The 19,579-nt window shown below is 44.2% G+C and overlaps 1 pseudogene; it reads left to right on the top strand.

Moving 5' to 3' along the window:
- Positions 1–1,423: 1,423 nt before the first annotated feature.
- LOC111952201 (IQ motif and SEC7 domain-containing protein 3-like) overlaps positions 1,424–19,579 on the top strand; it is a 47,359-nt pseudogene continuing 29,203 nt past the window's right edge.

The raw sequence follows: 19,579 nt of genomic DNA, 5'->3' as shown, positions 1-19,579 counted from the left end.
GTAGGTCTAGGTTTTCTGTTTCTGTGTGTTTGGCCTGGTGTGGTCCCCAATCAGAGGCAGCTGTCTATCGTTGTCTCTGATTGGGAGACATATTTAGGTAGCCTGTTTTCCCACTTTTGTTTGTGGGTGGTTGTTTCCTGGGTTTGTGTCACCATTCAGGACTGTTTCAGTTTTAGTTTTCATTCACTTTGTAATTTTTGTATTTTGTAGTGTTCAGTTTATTATTAAAATATGACGAACACTTACCACGCTGCATATTGGTCCGATCCTTCATACTCCTCAGACGAAGAGGATGAGAATTGTTACAGTTCCTATAAAGTGTTGCTCTTTACAGTACTGTACTGTAATATAGAATTACAGTAGCTAACTGTTCAATCTTTGCTGTAAATTTACAGCAATTTGTTAGTGTACTACATTGTTGCCAGAAATGGGATGTGTGTGGGTTGATAGTGACTGGGCCACAGATAATTATTGCAGGGCAGATTGGCAAGGGAATAGGCACGTGGGTATGTGTGTGTTATATCACAGAGAAGTGCTCCTTTCATCTTTCATCTTGTCTCCTGCTGCACCATGGAAACTATCAGGGATACAGGATTTTCTTTCGCTCTCCCAACTCCCCATCACACACATACCTGAAATATTATTATCATGAGCAAACGGATAGGAGACAGGTCAAACACACACATACATGACTGTAATCAAGCAGCCGCATGGCAACAGCGCAGTCAGTAGGGGGTAACCATGGCAACAGTCAGTTCTTGGCTACCATAGCAACAACATAGCACTGGATTACAAACACCAGCTTGGTTTCATTCAGCCTTTATTTTACAACTTTGTCCAGATGACCTATTTGAACCATTAGGCCTTCCAATGATGACCTAGAGACAGACACAGCTGCAAACAACCACATACAGATCTTTCTCTCTCTCTCGCTCTCTCTCAATTCAATTCAAAGGGCTTTATTGGCATGGGAAACATATGTTTCCATTGCCAAAGTAAGTGAAATAGATAATAAACAAAAGTGAAATAAACAATCAAGAATGAATAGTAAACATTACACTTACAAGTTTCAAAGGAATAGACACATTTGAAATGTCATATTATGGCTATGTACAGTGTTATGATGTGCAAATAGTTAAGAGAAAATAAAGGTAAAATAAATAAACATAAATATGGGTTCTCTCTCTGTGTGTATGTGTGGGTGTGTGTGGGTGGGGGGGGCGTGAGTGCTTGCGTGTGTGAAGGGCTATAGTCCACAGACAGAGCATGTGTTGCATAATTCTTAAATACAGTAAATAACTCATAGATACAGAGTGTGCGCGCGTGCGCATTCATGTGTGATGACGCCACACGCCCCCGCCCAACTCGCTTTGCGTCGCATCTGGATCTGAAAACTGTCATCAGCAGCCGCAATCAGCAGCACAGCCGTATCGGTGGCCGCAAGGGAGAAGAGGAGAATCTAATCACGGGAAGACTGGAAGGTGTACCTCTACATCTGATCATCATATCTCTTTTTTTCCTGTCTCTCTCTTGCTTTTTTCCTTTTGAATGGAATAGTCTCTTCTCTACACCCGATCATCTCTCACAGAAACAGAAGAGGTTTAAAAACAGAAGAGTAACGTTACAACGAAGGGAGGGACTAATGGAGGAATAAAAATCAAAGGAGAAGAGAGGAGAAATTTACCTCTCCCCTAGACTACACTCGATAATCTCAATATCGCTCTCCTTTGCGCTATCTCTCTCTGGTCATGGCTGTGCAGGGGACCAGCCTGCTAGAGAACCCGGTCCAGGCAATTCTGTACCTTAGAGAACTGACCACTATAGTTCAGAACCAGCAGAGCCTCATCCAGACACAGCGCCTGCGCATTGACGAACTGGACCGGCGCGTGGACGAGCTGCTCGGGGAGAACAGGAATCTGCGCGATGCAAGAGTACAACATCATTATCATCATCCCCCGGACTCCAACCGGAACCTTCATCACCGTCATCCTCAGCACCCACATCCAGACACACAACCTCATGACACCGGGTCTCTGCCTGCCCAGCATCCGCCTGAGATCCACCCGGACCAAGAAAAGCCGCCTCCTCAACCCGCTAATCCGGAGGACATGCAGTTGGTACCGGCCCAGCAGCAGTCACCGAGCCCTCCGCCAAGCGAGGCCGGCCCGGGCATGGGGGAGGACGGCAGGACCAGCCCGGGCTGCCGCGCACTGAATCCCCTGGTTCCCCTAGCTCCCCCCACTCCTACCACTCTCTGCCGCTCGCTGGCTCTCGCCAATCAATCAGAGTGAGTCCATTTACTATCTTTTATCAACGCGAATGTGATAAAGTGTGTGTGCACTGTAAAAAACAAAACAAAAACGAGTTGTTTCAACTAATTACTATTAAGTAACTGGTTCCACAGACTTTTGTTTGGTTTACGTAAAACTTCAAATAAACACTGAGTCTCAAATAGCCACCTGTCCCTTTTAATAGCCAGGCAATAGTACACATTTAAGCAAAGAAACACCCTTTCAAATAAACGCGGGGTCTAAATGAATGGTTTAGGAGGTTACCATGAATGACCATGAATTGTTTTAGGTTTAATGTTTGACTTGTTACATTAAAAAAATTCAGTAATGACTAGAATAAATGATGGCAATCATCCGTTTTTATCGTCAGTAAGAAACTGCTAGCCATCTGCTAACAYCTGAAAACTGCTTCTTTTTCTTCTTATTTTTCTTTACATTGTTATGGCAGACTACACCTGTTGGTATATTGCGGCCACCTACTATACAGGGTATTGAAACAAAACATATTCAATATGGGGAAGAAGGGGGGCATACTGTAATACAAAAATAAACCAAACAACCATCCCACTCCTTCAGTCACATCTCTACATAGGCTCAGGTGCCTGGGAGGACGGAGCATTCATCGACATAATTCCTTGTAATGCCTCTGCAGAAAAATCCCTTAGTCCAAAAAAACGCTCAGCAGCACTCACAATGATGCCTCTTTTCTTCGATTTCCTCTGTTTGCGCTGTGCAGTTGATAACCAAAGTAATAAACGTTACAACGTCCACCTTCTTAATATGCAACATGTCAGGATCCCTCTGTTGACAAGGAACATCATCTGGTGTCTCAACTCCTACTACCATTACTTCTTCAACTTCACTCCTTTCTTCCACGTTTCTCAACGTCTATGGATAGGAGACATTCTGGACAGCCCTTATTATTGTCACTTCCTTCTGCTGAGAACTGCTAACTAACTGGCAAGCACAAGAACAATCAGCAACTTGGTGAGTACAGACCCCCAGAAATCGGTCGATCCCCCTCTAGTGGCGATAGTAAAAACTGCCACAAATGCATAGTCAAAGAGGACAATAATTATTCTGTCAAGGAAAATGTCATTTTTATTTTTTTATTTTTACAGAGGCATACTGTACATGATAACACATTAGTGCCTGAAATGAAGAAATTGATTAAAATAGTGGAAGTAAATGCTGGAATTAAACAATTAAATATGCAAATGAGCAAAAGCTGTGTGCATTAAGAAAATAGATTCCTGGCTGAAATAGAAGCCTGTCTCTAATAGGCGCCTGTTGTGTTCAGTGATTTAATCAAATAAACGTCAGGGTATTAATTTAAGTTTTAAAATAAATGAGTTAGCCCAAATGTTGCTCCAATTTGAGAAAACGTAGGCAAAAATTCAGTTAACTTAAAATAATTTTTTTGCTAAACTTTTCTCATATATTTATTCAACTAGAAATTATTATTTGGCCATCTTACCTAAAAAAAAAGCTGTGGAACTAGTTACAACAGGGGAGTTGTAACTAGTTGACTGACCCCTCTCATTGAAGCCACGGCAGTTAAAGGCCAACCGCAGTTCTGCAGGAATTTCCATGGCTTCAATGAGAGTGGGCAGTTTTTCTCCCCTGATTTGAACCTCTTGTTTCATGGCATTCCAAGCTTCCTGCTACTCCACCGTGTCTGTTTCAATGATCAGTTAATCTGACTATTCTCTCATCATTGATTTGATTTACTTATTTCAGCAATTGTAGGTTTTAATGTATAGTTGTCTAATGTTTGTGGTGCATATTTAATGTTACTCCTTAATCACTATGATAAATGCAATCGTTTTTCTTGAGTGTACTTTTAACAGAGTTGAGATATACTTTGAAGTGCAAAGTGTAGCAATGCAGGTGAAATCAGTCATTGACACAGACATGGTGGCTTAGCAGGAAGACTGGAATGCTGTGAACCAAGAGGTTMTGAGTTCAAGTCCCAGGTGAAGAAATGTTGAGTATATTTGTAAGTATGGTGTCCAGTAGAGGTCAGCGGTTGAAAGTAGCTTGGAATTGAAGAAAGCACCGGAACCATGGGGAAAATCTGTGGGATCTCACATTTTGGAACACATGGTTTGAAAAAGCATGTGATCAAACGAAGCTTCGGACATCATTGATGACGTACTTCTGATAAAGTGATACACGCATCGGCATACTGCTTCAGAGCTAGCTGCTTAGTGATTTGTGACATATGGAGCTCTGGTATCAAACGTAACATCACTATTAATTACTGTATAAATGAACATGCACAATGTAATCGTGTGTCAAATATGTACGTTGAAAACATTGTATGTTAAAATCAGTTCCACAGCCTTTTTTAAGGTAAGTAATGATTTCCAAATAATGATTTCTAGTTGAATGAACATATGAGACAATTTGAGCAACCACTTCATTTTAAGTTGACTGAATTTTTGCCTACAGTATGTCAAATCAAATAATCAAATCACATTTTTGTGTCACATGCTTTGTAAACAACATGTGTAGACTTACAGTGAAATGCTTACTTCTGGGCCCTTCCCAACAATGCAGAGAGAGAAAAAAGACAAATAATAGAAAAATAATAACACAAGGAATAAATACATAAAGATTAACGATAACTTGGCTATTAAGTGCCTTCAGAAACTATTCACACCCCTTCACTTTTTCCACATTTTGTTGTGTTACAAAGTGGGATTCAAATCGACTGAACCAGGTTTTCTTCTAGGATTTTTCCAGTGCTTAGATCTATTCTGTTAATTTTTATCATAAAAAAACTCCCTAGTCCTTGCCGAAGATAAGCATACCCATAACACGATATGAAAAGTGATATGTGTTGTTGGATTTTCCCCCAAAATAACGGTTTAGGACCTAAAGTTAATTTCTTTGCCAATTTTTTACAGTTTTACTTTAGTGCCTTGTGAACAGGATGCATGTTTTGGAATATTTTTTTATTCTGTACAAGCTTTCTTCTTTTCACTCTGTCATTAGCATTGTGGAGTAACTACAATGTTGTTGATCCATCCTCAGTTTTCTCCTACCACAGCCATTAAACCCCTTTTAAAGTCACCATTGGCCTCATGGTGAAATCCCTGAGCGGTTTCCTTCCTCTCCGTCAACTGAGTTAGGAAGGACGCCTGTATCTTTGTAGTGACTGGGTGAATTTATACACCATCCAAAGTGTAATTAATAACTTCACCATGCTCAAAGGGATATGCAATGTCTGCTTTTTAATTTTTTATCCATCTACCAATAGTTGCCCTTCTTTGCGAGGCATTGGAAAACCTCCCTGGTCTTTTTAGTTMAATCTGTGTTTGAAATTAACTGCTCGACTGAGGGACCTTACAGATAATTGTATGTTTGGGGTACAGAGATGAGGTAGTCTTTCAAAAATCTATTATTGCACACAGAGTGAGGCCATGCAACATATTATGTGACTTGTTAAGGAAAACTTTACTTCTAAACTTATTTAAGCTTGCCATAACAAAGGGGTTGAATACTTATTGACTCAAGACATTTCAGCTTTACATTTTTMATTAATTTGTAAAAATGTCAAAAACATAATTCCACTGACATTATGGGGTATTGTGTGTAGGCCAGTGACACAACATCTCAATTAAAGCAATTTTAAATTCAGTCTGTAACACAACAAAATGTGGAAGAAGTCAAAGGGTGTGAATACTTTTATAGGCAATGTATTATCCAACCACTGGACACAGATGTCAATTCAAAATCTATTCCACGTTGGTTCAATGTAATTTTATTGAAATAACGTGGAAACAACGTTGATTCAACCAGTGTGTGCCTAGTCGGCATGCCCTTGTTCACCACCACTTCGAGAAACGTAGGACATAACAGTTCTTCAGGTCCCGTTGATAGGATAGTCTCGAACGGAGCTCGTCCAGTTTGTTCTCTAGTTATTATACGTTCGCCAATAGAACGGAGGGTAGAGGCAGTTTATTTACTCGCCGTCGTAGTCTCATCAGGGAGATCGCTCTTTTTTTCTACTTTGCGCCGTCTCTTCCTCTTTCGAGTCACAGGGATTTGTGCCTGGTCCGGAATGAGCAGTACATCCACAGCTGCTGACTCGTTGAAGTAGAAATCTTCATCCAAATCGAGGTTCGTGATTGCTGTTCTGATGTCCAGAAGCTGTTTTTGGTCAAGCGTTTAGTTTTTTTTGGCAACACTTGGACCAAAAAGTTGAGTAAACWAAAAAAAGGCAGTGGAATCAGTTACTTAATAATAATTAGTTGAAAACACCAGATAATTTTTACAGTGCGTGTGTGTGTGCCAACATCGATTTCAACTCGAGTAGACCCATGGGGGACCAGGTTGTAAGATATAGGCCTGCCTGCTTTCCTGATGATGTTGTCTGGTACAATGGCAGGATAATCATGAGTGTGACGTGGAGAATTTAAAGTAGCGGATTATTTGCAGAGAGAGACCAAAACATAGGAGATTATATAACACACAGCTGTGTGTGTGTGTGTGTGTGTGTGTGTGTGTGTGTGTGTGTGTGTGTGTGTGTGTGTGTGTGTGTGTGTGTGTGTGTGTGTGTGTGTGTGGTGTGTGTGTGTGTGTCTGTTTGGGGTCTGTGTATGTGTTTGTTGGAGGATATTGCTGAAATGCATGCTACACCCTTGGCAAAGAAACACTGCTTTGAAACCTGTTGAGGTGAGGTTTAAATATCAGACTGTAGTTGGATTGAATACAACTCTACTGTTGTAGCTGTGTAGGTACTGTTACAACTGTTGTAGACCTACTGTAGTTGGTTTAGCTGCAGCTCAGCTCTACTGTTATAACTTTAGTGGCCCTGTCCATGGTTCTGAATTCTTTGAATTAAACCCTGTGTGTGCGTGTGTGTGTGTGTGTGTGTGTGTGTGTGTGTGTGTGTGTGTGTGTGTGTGTGTGTGTGTGTGTGTGTGTGTTGTGTCTGTGTGTGTGTGTGGTGTGTGTGTGTGTGGGGTTGTTGGTCGTGTTGTGTGTGTGTGTGTGTGTGTGTGTGTGTGTGTGATGTTCTGATTATGAGTGAAATCCCAGCAGGACTGCTGATTATGCTCTCTGGGATTCCTCTCCCACTGAGGACCAGAACAGAGTAGAAGAGATAAAGAGGGAAGAGAGGAGGGGAGATTGATGATGCTTAACTGTGAGGAAGAACCAGGGTTCCATGAGGCTGTTGGACCTGTAGACTGTTACTGATATTTAGACTTTGGAAGCATTGAGGAAATGGCAAACGGGATATACAGGAACTACAGTAGAAAATATCCAATTAGGTTAAGTCAAACATTTTTATTCTTGCAATGCATAAACCATAGAAAATAAAGGCTTTAAAATGTTTCCACTACATTCATTACTTCTGGAAGTTTTTTGCACAAAGGCTTTTTTGTGACTGTTCATTATCCAGCATCAACTTCTTTTTGTTCTATCAACATTTGCTATACCGTGAATATTCAAGAACAAGAATATTAGCTTTTAAGTCTTAATTTGAGGTTAGGGTTAAGATTGGGTTAAAATCGGGGTTAGTTTTAAAATACATTTAACAATCGTTTCCCCCCAATGATGACAACCATGTCTAGGGGTTAGTGTTCAGAGCTCTCTCTACCTCCCTCTCCTTCTCTCATTTTCTCTCCCTTCAACCGCTACGTCTCTCCATATGATTGACAATACTCTCACATTACACAGTGCACAAACTGCAAATGTGGGGGGATGACGTGGAATCGGCACACTATATAACATACAGTACACACTAAAATAGGGTGTGTGTGTGTGTGTGGTGGGGGGTCTGCTTATTTCTCCCCCCTCATCCTTCCAGCTGGTCCACGTGTATCTGGCCCGCTTAGCCCTTAGAGCAAACTGTAATCAGCTACTCTCAGGATAGTGAGATAAATAGAGATGAGAAGGGGAAAGAGAGAGTAACTGTCCGCTCTGAACCCCCGCTCCTGGATCATTTATAACATGTTAGAGTGTCTAGGCTAGGGCTAGGGGAGAGAGAGACTGAGTGAGAGAGCAGAGAGAAGGAGAGAGAGAAGAGGGAGATGTGTAGTGTTAAAATATTAACCTGCTCTCTGTGTTAGAGATGTTACAGCATTTGTGTGTGTTGTACAGACAGAGAGGTGACCTTGCTACGGCCAACACAGACAGAAAGAGAACTCCACTGTTACCGGAGATAAAGCTCTGGGTTGGTCCTATGAGCTTTTTGAACCAGCTGGGTTTGAATTCTTCCTGTAACGGAGTTCCTACCTTGACGTTGTTTTGACAATATTTGGCATGACAACAAACATGATTTGCCACTGGTCTTATAAAAGCTAGAATGACTATGTATGCGGATGATTCCACACTCTACATGTCAGCACCCAAAGCCAGCGAGCTCACTGAAATTCTAAATAAGGAGTTATAGTCGGTATCAAAAATGGGTGAATAATAATAAACTGGTCTTAAATACATCAAACTAAAAACATTGTATTTGGTTCAAAACATTCTCTAAGACCTAAACCTCAACTGGAGTTGTGTATAAAGGGTGTGACCATTGAGGAAGTCGAGGAAGCTAAAATCCTAGGTATAACATTGGATGATAAATTATCTTGGTCAAGTCATATTGACAGAGTTGTTGTGAAGATGGGGAGGGGGTATGTCTGTTCTAAAAAGATGATCTGTGTTTTTGACAGAAAAATCATCTGTACTAGTTGTTCAGGCTCTGGTCTTGTCCCATCTTGATTACTGTAATATGGTCAAGTGCAGCAAAGAAAGACCTAGCAAAGCTGCAGCTGGCTCAAAACAGAGCAGCACACATTGTCCTTAACTGCACACAGAACTAACATCAACAACATGCAGGCCAGTCTTTCCTGGTTGAGGGTTGTCGAGAGATGAACTGCTTATTTTCTAGTTTATATAAGAAGCATTACTGTAATGACAATTCCAGATTATCTGCGTAATGAAATAACATTCAGCTCAGACACCCATACATACCCCAGAAGATATGCCACCAGGTGTCACGACTTCCGCCGAAGTCGGCCCCTCTCCTTGTTCGAAGCGGTGTTCGGCGGTCGACGTCACCGACCTTCTAGCCATCACTGATCCATTTTTCATTTTCCATTGGTTTTGTCTTGTCATATATCACACCTGGTTCCAATCCCATCAATTACATGTTGTGTATTTAACCCTCTGTTTCCCTCTCATGTCCTTGTCGGTGATTGTTCGTTGTATGTATTGGTGCTTTGTATGTTATGGTGTGCGACGGGTTTTGTACCCACTTTCTTTATTTTATATATGTTGGTTTTCGGAGTTTGTGAGCATTTATTAAAATACTCCGTTTATAAGTTTATAAGTAAGTTCGTTCTCCTGTGCCTGACTTCCCTGCCACCAGCACGCATCACATTACACCAGGGGTCTCTTCACAGTCCCCAAGTTCAAATCAAATTCACAGCAACAAACAGTATTATACAGAGCCATGATCTCATGGAACTCCCATCTCCAATTACTCAAGCAAACTGCAAAATTACCTTTTAAAAAAAGATTAAACAACATCTCATGGAACAGCGGGGACTGTGAGGGGCCACACTCACAAACAAACACACACACAGACGCACTCTAACACGTCACGACAACGCCTCTTCCCCTTCAGATCCTCAAAAAGTTATACAGCTGCACCAGCGAGAGCATCTTGACTGGCTGCATCACCACTTAGTATGGCAATTGGTTGGCCTCTGATTGCAAGGTGCTGCAAAGGGTAGTGGGTACGGTCCAGTACATCACTGGGACCGAGCTCCCTGCCATCCAAGACCTCTATACCAGGCGGTTTCAGAGGAAGGCCCAACAGACTCCAGCCACCCAAACCACAGACTGTTCTCTCTGATAACACACGGCAAACGTTACCAATGCACCAAGTCTGGAACCAACAGGACCCTGAACCCTTCTACCCCCAAGTCATAAGAATTCTTAACAACACTTCTAAATAGCTAATCAAATGGCTACCCGGACTACCTGCATTGACCCTTTTTTGCACAAACTCTCTTGCACTGACTCTTTGCACACACACTGGACTTTACCCTAACATTCACACACACACACACACACACACACACACACACACACACACACACACACACACACACACACACACACACACACACACACACACACACACACACACACACACACACTACATATGCACACACACCCTAACCTTAACCCTTAACCCTTAACCTAACCATAACCCTTACCTTAACCCTTAGCCTAAACTTAACTCCAAATCCCTAACCCTAAGCCTAAAACTATACCTAACCTTAACTCCTAACTCTAAACCTAATCGTAACCCCTAACCCTAACCTTAATTGTAACTCTAATTGTAACCCTAACCATAAAACATATCATTAACTCTGCATTGTTGGAAAAMGACCCTTAAGTAAGCATTTCACTGTTGTTCTACACCTGTTGTCTACGAAGCATGTGACACTTTAAAACAAAAAAAAATCAGATTATTTTTAGTTGTATTGTTTGTACTGTATATCGTATATTTTTTTATTGTGTGACTGTRCTGGTCTATCAGTGTATCAGTGTTTTGTTACTTGTATCAGATGTTAATTTCTCTTTCACTGTGACAGAGGAGGAGGCGGAAAAAACAGTGTGTGTGTGTGTGAGAGGGAGCGAGAGAGATAAAGAGAGAGAGAGGGTAGCCATCTGAGTAACCATCTGTACTTGTTAAATCTTACTAAAACAACAGATATGTCTGATGTCTGAATTATTTTGATGTAGTTAATAAGGTTTGTGTGTGTTGAGAGAGTTTGGTTCTGATTCAACTCTGCGCTAATACCATAAGAGTAAAATAACCCTTACCAACTCTTTGCCCCCTCTTGTCCCACCCACCTCTCCCCTTCTCACCACACTCCTATCTCCTCTGCCCCCTCTCCTCTCCTCCCCCTCTCTTTCTCAACAGGAGTCAGACAATACTACATCAGTTCTGCTGTCCTGCCCCAGAGGCTGCTCCCACTGGCTCCTCCAGGTAAGGTTGAAATCTGAACTCTGAAATCACTCCATCGCGATCTCTTTTTCTCTGCCTCTTCCTCTGTGACTTTCTCAGTTTTTTAGCTGTCTTCTTTTCTTCTTCTGCCCACCTTTTTCTCTCTCTCTCTTTCTTACTTTTTTTCTTTCTTTCTCATTTCATCTTCCCTCTCTCCAGTCTACCCTGCAGTGCCATTACTGATTCTCTGAGGGGCTATCTAATGGCTCTGTGATTGTGCCCCTGTGGAACTCCCTTTAGTTTGTCTGTCTGTATGTGTTTGTGTGTGCTGCTCAAGCCATGTCCACACACTACACAAATGCCATCAGACTCCTTCTCTCTCTGTGTGTGGTTGCGTGGTAGTGAAAGTGCTGCCAGTGACTGATTCAACCTCTAGCCCTGAAGAGGTTGGAGGGAGCAGAGCAATGTTGTCATTACATTTTATGTCTATGAACTGGGAGTAGAGAAGTCAAGACCAAAACCGGGGGGGATACCGAGTTAAGACCGAGACTGCGAGTGGGGCGAGAGGTCCAAGACTGAGTCAAGGCCGAGACCAAAGAAATGCGAGTCCAATTCAAGACCGTGATTATAATTGTGTCAAATAGCCACCATAAGAGTTCAAAATGTTCTGTGTTCATGTTTCAGAAGAACATAATGGATTCTTTAAACATTTAGAATYGTGAAAAAATGCATGCTGAGGGGAAATAGAGAGCCACTCTACAAAGGATCACGAACCCAAACAGGTCGATAATAGCTCAAAATACAAAATATGTTTCAACTTCCGCCGGTCTCCCCTTACTAATAGTGAGCGCCAAATTTTCAAACAATTTCCCCCACTCCCCTATAGCCAATTTCCCCCACTCCCCTATAGCCAATTTCTCCCACTCTTCCCTGCCAAGGAAATTCTGATGAGCATGACAAAGTTTGAGGGTATTTTTCAATTAAAGAATATGACAGTAATGTTACCAGTAAAGTAGGAAGCACAGGTTTCAATAGGCGATAATAAATGAATGTGTCATGAAATGAGTGTGGATATTTGGCCTGGCGTAGTGGTTTTATGCAGGGAGATTGTTCAATATTGACGTCGAAATTGGACGTTTATCCATGTCCTGAGGAGGTTGGGAAATGTCTTCAAAACCAGCCACTAAGGGTAACAGTGATCGCTATTACCATCAAGTAGACTTGGGTTTTGATAGGGTGTTGATGACTGCCTAACCTTAATGTTTTAACCCTATCCCAAACCTTAACCCTTACCTTAACCATTCGGAATGAGTGCATAAACTTAACCCTTAACTTCAAAATTTGATGTTTCGATAAATGGAACGATACAGTGCAGGAGGAGGAACGATATAGAGAAGCAGGAGGAACGATATAGAGAAGCAGGAGGAACGATACAGAGCAGCAGGAGGAACGATACAGAGCAGCAGGAGGAATAATGCAGAGCAGCAGGAGGAACGATACAGAGCAGCAGGAGGAACGATATAGAGAAGCAGGAGGAACGATACAGAGCAGCAGGAGGAACGATACAGAGCAGCAGGAGGAATGATACAGAGCAGCAGGAGGAACGATACAGAGCAGCAGGAGGAATAATGCAGAGCAGCAGGAGGAACATTTACATTTACATTTAAGTCATTTAAGCATTACGCTGTTATCCAGAAGCGACTTACAAATTGGTCGCATTCACCTTATGATATCCAGTGGAACAACCACTTTACAATAGTGCATCTAACATCTTTAGGGGGGGGGGGGGGGGGGGGGGTTAGAAGGATTACTTTATCCTATCCTAGGTATTCCTTAAAAGAGGTGGGGTTTCAGGTGTCTCCGGAAGGTGGTGATTGACCTCGCTGACCTGGCGTCGTGGAGAGTGTTGTTCCACCATTTGGGGTGCCAGAGCAGCGAACAGTTTGACTGGGCTGAGCGCGGACTGTACTTCCTCAGAGGTAGGGCAGCAGCAGGCCCAGAGGTGGATGAACGCAGTGCCCTTGTTTGGTGTAGGCCTGATCAGAGCCTGAAGTACGGAGGTGCCGTTCCCCTCACAGCTCCGTAGGCAAGCACCATGGTCTCTGTAGCGGATGCGAGCTCAACTGGAAGCCAGTGGAGAGAACGGAAGAGCGGGTGACGTGAGAGAACTTGGGAAGTTGAACACCAGACGGCTGCGGCGTTCTGATGAGTTGTAGGGGTTTAATGGCACAGGCAGGGAGCCCAGCCATACAGCGAGTTGCGAGTACCAGACGGAGATGGACAAGTGCCTGGATTAGGACCTGCGCCCTTCCTGTGTGAGGGCAGGTCGTACTTCTGCGAATGTTGTAGACCTACAATGTAAGCATGACCTACGAACGGGTCAACCGCCTTGATGTTGAGTTGAGAACGACAGGGTGTTGTCCAGGATCACGCCAGGTTCTTAGCACTCTGGGAGAGGACACAATGGAGTTGTCAACCGTGATGGCAGATCATGGAACGGGCAGTCCTCCCGGGAGGAAGAGCAACTCCGTCTTGCCGAGGTTCAGCTTGAGGTGTGATCCGTCATCCACACTGATATGTCTGCCAGACATCAGAGATGGATTCGCCACCTGGTTTCAGAAAGGGAAAGGAGAAGATATAATTGTGTCGTCTGCATAGCAATGATAGGAGAGATCTCATGTGAGAGATATGACAGAGCCAAGTTGACTTGGTGATTAGCGAGAATAGGAGAGCGGCTAGAACAAGCCCTGGGGACACCAGTGGTGAGAGCACGTGGCGGAGACAGATTCTCCCACGCCACCCTGTGGAGCGACCTGTCAGGTAGGACGCATATCCAAGCGTGGGCCGCGCCGGAGATGCCAACTTGGAGAGGGTGGAGAGGAGGATCTGATGGTTCACAGTATCAAAGGCAGCGATAGTCTCAGAAGGATGAGTAGCAAGGAGAGAGAGTTAGCTTTAGCAGTGCGGAGCGCCTCCGTGACACAGAGAAGAGCAGTCTCAGTCTGAATGACTAGTCTTGAAACCTGACTGATTTGGATCAAGAAGGTCATTCTGAGAGAGATAGCGGAGAGCTGCCAGGGACGGCACGTTCAGAGTTTTGAGAGAAAAGAAAGAAGGGAATCGTGTGTAGTTGTTGACATCGGAGGGATCGAGTGTAGGTTTTTTCAGAAGGGTGCAACTCTCGCTCTCTTGAAGACGGAAGGACGTAGCCAGCTGTCAAGGATGAGTTGATGAGCGGGTGAGGTAAGGGAGAAGGTCTCCGGAAATTGTAGTGTAAAAGGAGGGAATAGGGTCAAGCGGGCAGGTTGTTGGGTGGCCGGCCGCACAAGAACGCGAAGATTTCATCTGGAGAGAGAGGGAAAAGAGGTCAAAGCACAAGGGTAGAGGCAGTGTGAGCAGAACCAGCGTGTCGTTTGACTAGCAAACGAGGATCGGATGTCGTCGACCTTCTTTTCAAAATGGTTGACGAGAAGTCATCCGCAGAAGGGAGGAGGGAGAGGGGGGAGGAGGAATTCAGGAGGGGAGAAGGTGCAAAGAGCTTCCTAGGGTTAGAGGCAGATGCTGGAATTTAGAGTGGTAGAAAGTGGCTTTAGCAGCAGAGACAGAAGAGGAGAATGAAAGAGAGGGAGTGAAGGATGCGAGTCCGCAGGGAGGCGAGTTTTCCCTCATTTCCGCTCGGCTGCCCGGAGCCCTGTTCTGTGAGCTCGCAATGAGTCGTCGAGCCATGAGCAGAGGGAGGTACCAGCCGGCCTGGAGGATAGGGACATAGAGAGTCAAGAGATGCAGAAGGAGAGAGGAGGGTTGAGGAGGCAGAATCAGGAGATAGGTTGGAGAAGGTTTGGCAGAGGGAAGAGATGATAGGATGGAAGAGGAGAGAGTAGCGGGGAGAGAGAGCGAAGTTGGGACGGCGCGATACCATCCGAGAGGGGCAGTGTGGGAAAGTGTTGATGAGAGCGAGAGGGAAAGGATACAAGGTAAGTGTCGGAGACTTGGAGGGAGTGCAGAGATTAGTGGAAGAACCATCTAGTAAAGATGAGGTCAAGGGTATTGCCTGCCTTGTGAGTAGGCGGGAAGGTGAGAGGGTGAGGTCAAAAGAGGAGAGGAGTGGAAAGAAGGAGGCAGAGAGGAATGAGTCAAAGGTAGACGTGGGGAGGTTAAAGTCAAATTAAATTTGAGTTTGGGGAATGTGTATTAACGTTTATTTATGCAGTGAGACTGTGAGAGCTTGTTGGCTTATGCTCTGACTGAATGTGAGCTGATAGTTAGGTCTCGGCTAGTCTCAGGAAGAAATTACGAGTCCTCATTGTCCAAGACTGAGTCAATGCCGAGTAAAAATATACCCGACACCGAGACAAGACCGAGACACTAAATATGTGGTCTCAAGACCGGGCTCGAGACGGCCCACTACAATTACTGTTGCATATTATCTATCTAAATAAGATGGGGGTCATCGCTCCATCGTATTTTAGATAGAATTTGCGTGTCTGTTTGTGTAATGTGCAGGTGTGTTTTGTGTGTCCTCTGGCTGTAGGTCTCTGTGCGGCTCTTGAGTGATGTGAGATGACAGATGTTAATTCTCTTTCACTGTGACAGAGGAGGAGGCGGAAAAACAGTGTTGTGTGTGTTGTGTGTGGTGTTGTGTGGTGTGTGTGTGTGTGTGTGTGTGTGTGTGTGTGTGTGTGTGTGTGTGTGTGTTGTGTGTGTGTCGTGTGTGTGTGTGTGTGTGTGTGTGTGTGTGTGTGTGTGTGTGTGTGTGTGTGTGTGTGTGAAGCAGGAGTACTATTAAAGAGCCATTACTGTCCATATCTACTTGTCTGTTAAAGCCTTAAATACATTTGAATATACTTTGATGTATTCTGATGCAGTGCTGAGGCATGGTGGTGTTTTTAATAAAGTCTTAATAAAATGCAGCCTCCAGCATGCGCCAAACTCACACACGCACACACACACACACACAGTGTGTCTTGATGTAGTCATTATTTAAGCATGAGCAGTCTTTGCTTTTATACAGTAGCTGCGGTGTTAGAGCTGGCTTATATAACAACTGAAAGACTAAGAAAGATAAGTAAAGGACATACACACATACACACACATACATACATACGCTACTGTTCAAAAGTTTGGGGTCACTTAGAAATGTCCTTGTTTTTGAAAGAAAAGCAAAAAGAAAAGTCCATTAAAATAACATCAAATTGATCAGAAATACAGTGTAGACATTGTTCATGTTGTAAATGACTATTGTAGCTGGAAACGGCAGATTTTTTAATGGAATATCTACATAGGCGTACAGAGGCCCATTATCAGCAACCATCACTCCTCAAATCAAATCAAATTGTATTTGTCACATACACATGGTTAGCAGATGTTAATGCGAGTGTAGCGAAATGCAGTGACCCCAAACTTTTGAACGGTAGTGTACATAAACACGTTTTCCCAGGGGTTGAAGGTGAGTGTTGTTGTTTCCATAGTGATCGGCAGCTGCTGAGTCTGGAGGGCGGGAATTCCTCCAGCGGACAGGAAGGAGAGGGGTCGGGGGGTGTGGCTCGGAGAGAAGGACCCAGCGACTACGAACTTGCCCTGGAGAACAAGACCAAACAGGTGTGTGCGCAGTGGGATACAGGCCGGCAGGCCGGCAGAAATGGAGCATGCTGCTGCCTGTGTGTTTCTTTCTCTCTCTCTCTCTCTCTCTCTCTCTCTCTCTCTCTCGCTCTCGTCTCTCTCTACCCTTTTCTGCATCCCTTCCCACTCCCCTCTCTCTGAGTCTCAGAGGAAATTAAAGGGGATGCTTGCTGAATAGAGATGTAGGATCTTAATTTGTGCCAGTTTGCTACAGCTGGAAAATACTCCTGCAGCCACAGGAAATGTGAAGTATATGTGGATTGTAATATTGGGCATTTTTGTAGGGTGGATATATTTTCGTACGGGAAAATCAAGTCTGAAATGTTTAAGTGGAAATGGCAAACTTCAAAAGCCTTTTTAAACCTTTTAAATCTCCTGCATTGCAGGAATTTGTCCTGCAACAGGGTGATCAAATTAACAAGAATGTCTTAATAAATTAGCTTTCTTTTTGACTTCTGTTTCCCTGAAACACAGTGATGTAGTGATTGGTGTCTGTGATGTAGAGGGATTGGAGTCTGTTGTACTGTTTTAGTAGAGGAGAGCTTGTCCTGCTATCCTTTTATTTTTGAGAAATATCAGTTTAAACAAATGGAGGCTTGTAGCATTGCTCTGTGACTACAATATCCTCCCCCCAAAACCTTACAAACAATATTTTCTCTGTTCTCCTCTTTCTCTCTCTCCCTCTCTGTTTGTAGATAAGAGGAGTTGGAACAGAGGTACGCTGGTCACCTGGTGTCGCGGCGCGCTGCGTGTTGTATTCAGATGCGGTCCGTCAGTACCAGCTCAGTAAGAATTCCAGAAGATCTGTAACTCTCTGTCAGAGAGCAAGTTGCCAGCCGCATCTCCCTGCGGCGGCCCAACCCCAGCCGGAACCAAAAACCACCCAGCGACACAGCTTCCTGTTAGAGACCGGGAGACCCCCCTGCGCCCCAAAACACCCCACCACCCCCTTCAGCTCCACCTCCCTGCCCCCTCCCCGCCACAGTCCTGGCCCCGGGCCCTCGCTTACACAGCTGGAGGACTGCTTCTCAGAGCAGGTGGGCTTTATATGTAACACTTTAGCCTAGCGTAGTCTAGCATCAGTAAACAGTAAGCCTAGCGTAGCATCATAAAACTTACAGGTGTTCCAATGACTCGTATTATGATTCTTATTCCAGGTACGCTCACTGGCCCATTCGATAGACGAGGCCCTGCGTGGGTGGAGCTGTCGGAGGGGGTTGAAGGGGGGACAGGGGGGCTGCTGATGGACCCCAGGCGTTTCGGATGGCTGCACAGAGTGCTGTATGCTCGCAGTGCCAGCTCCCTGCTCATGGCTTCAGAGACGTCACGGTTCACATCGACACCAACAACTACACTGTCTCCACGACTCCACCTCCACAACCACTGCTACCCACGGCAACACAGGGAGGAAGCGGGAGGGAGCAGGCAGTCTCAGTGGACGGGGAGAGAGGGCAGAGGGGTGAGGACTCAATCAACAACCTCCCAGCTGAGGGTGAGGAGGAGTTTCCTGCCCCCTCCCAGTGAGGAGTGTTGGAGGGAGGAGGGTCGAGAAGGGGGTCAACTGTGACAGGGCAGGGGGGAGAGATGGGGGGCAGAGTGTCTCAGAGAGACTCAGTTCCACCTCCACCTCTACCTCAGCCCAGTCTAACCAGTATACCACTCAGTCCCCTATTCCCAGTACCCCAGTACCTCCACATACCCCAAGGCTCATCACCCACAGTCCCAGCCAGGGTCCCAGTCAACCAGGGACCCCACCTCTGAGGCTTCTCCAGGCCCTGGTCCTCTCTCTGCCTAGAGACCGCTGCCAGGACCCTACCTCCTGCCGATCCCCCACACCTCCACTGACACGCATCGCAAACGACTCTATCGCATTGGATTCAACCTCTTCAACGTGTGAGTGACACCACCACACACACACACACACACACACAACACACACACACACACACACACACACACACACACACACACACACACCACACACACACACACACACACAACACACACACACACAACACACACACATATGCACCCAAGTACAGACTTTATATACCTCATACCAGGGTTGTGCTCAATTCCGAATTTTGGAATTGACTTCCATTCAACTCATGATTTGAAATTTTAATTGAATTGGCCACAACCCACAGGATGTAGAATTTGAGTTTGAGTGACAGGAAGTAGAATTTAATTCAGTACAATTCAAAGAAATTCCTTTCAGTCGTAGAACATGAGAGTTTCATTTAATCTGAAAGGTCAAACTTCCAGATACCAAAGAATATGTCATTCTCTGGAAACAATGTACTCTTGTTCATGTACTCTTTTAACCTTAGTGCTTAGAATAGCCAATTATATTTCAACCAACCATTTCATTTGTGTGGCTTGTTTTTTTAAGGGTGAACTTGATGGTCAAACTAATGCATTCTGGGAAAATTAGTTTTTCCCCCATATTAAACCAAATGTAAGGGATTAATGAAATATGATAACCTATAATATTTGCATAGAGGTTTCCCATGGGCACACAATGGTTGACTCAACGTTGTTTCCATGTCATTTAAATGAAATTACGTTGAACCAACGTGGAGTAGACGTTGAATTGACGTCTGTGCCCAGTGGGTTTGTTTTCCTTGATCAATCCTTTTAAGAGTTAGTGCTGAAAATCAATTGCTTCAACAATATTTTATATGCATGTATATAACGACATGTT

Source organism: Salvelinus sp. IW2-2015, linkage group LG26 (genome assembly GCF_002910315.2).
Source record: "Salvelinus sp. IW2-2015 linkage group LG26, ASM291031v2, whole genome shotgun sequence".
Classification (NCBI taxonomy): domain Eukaryota; kingdom Metazoa; phylum Chordata; class Actinopteri; order Salmoniformes; family Salmonidae; genus Salvelinus; species Salvelinus sp. IW2-2015.
The sequence above is the reverse complement of the archived record's forward strand: the minus strand, read 5'-3'. Positions and strand labels throughout refer to the sequence as shown.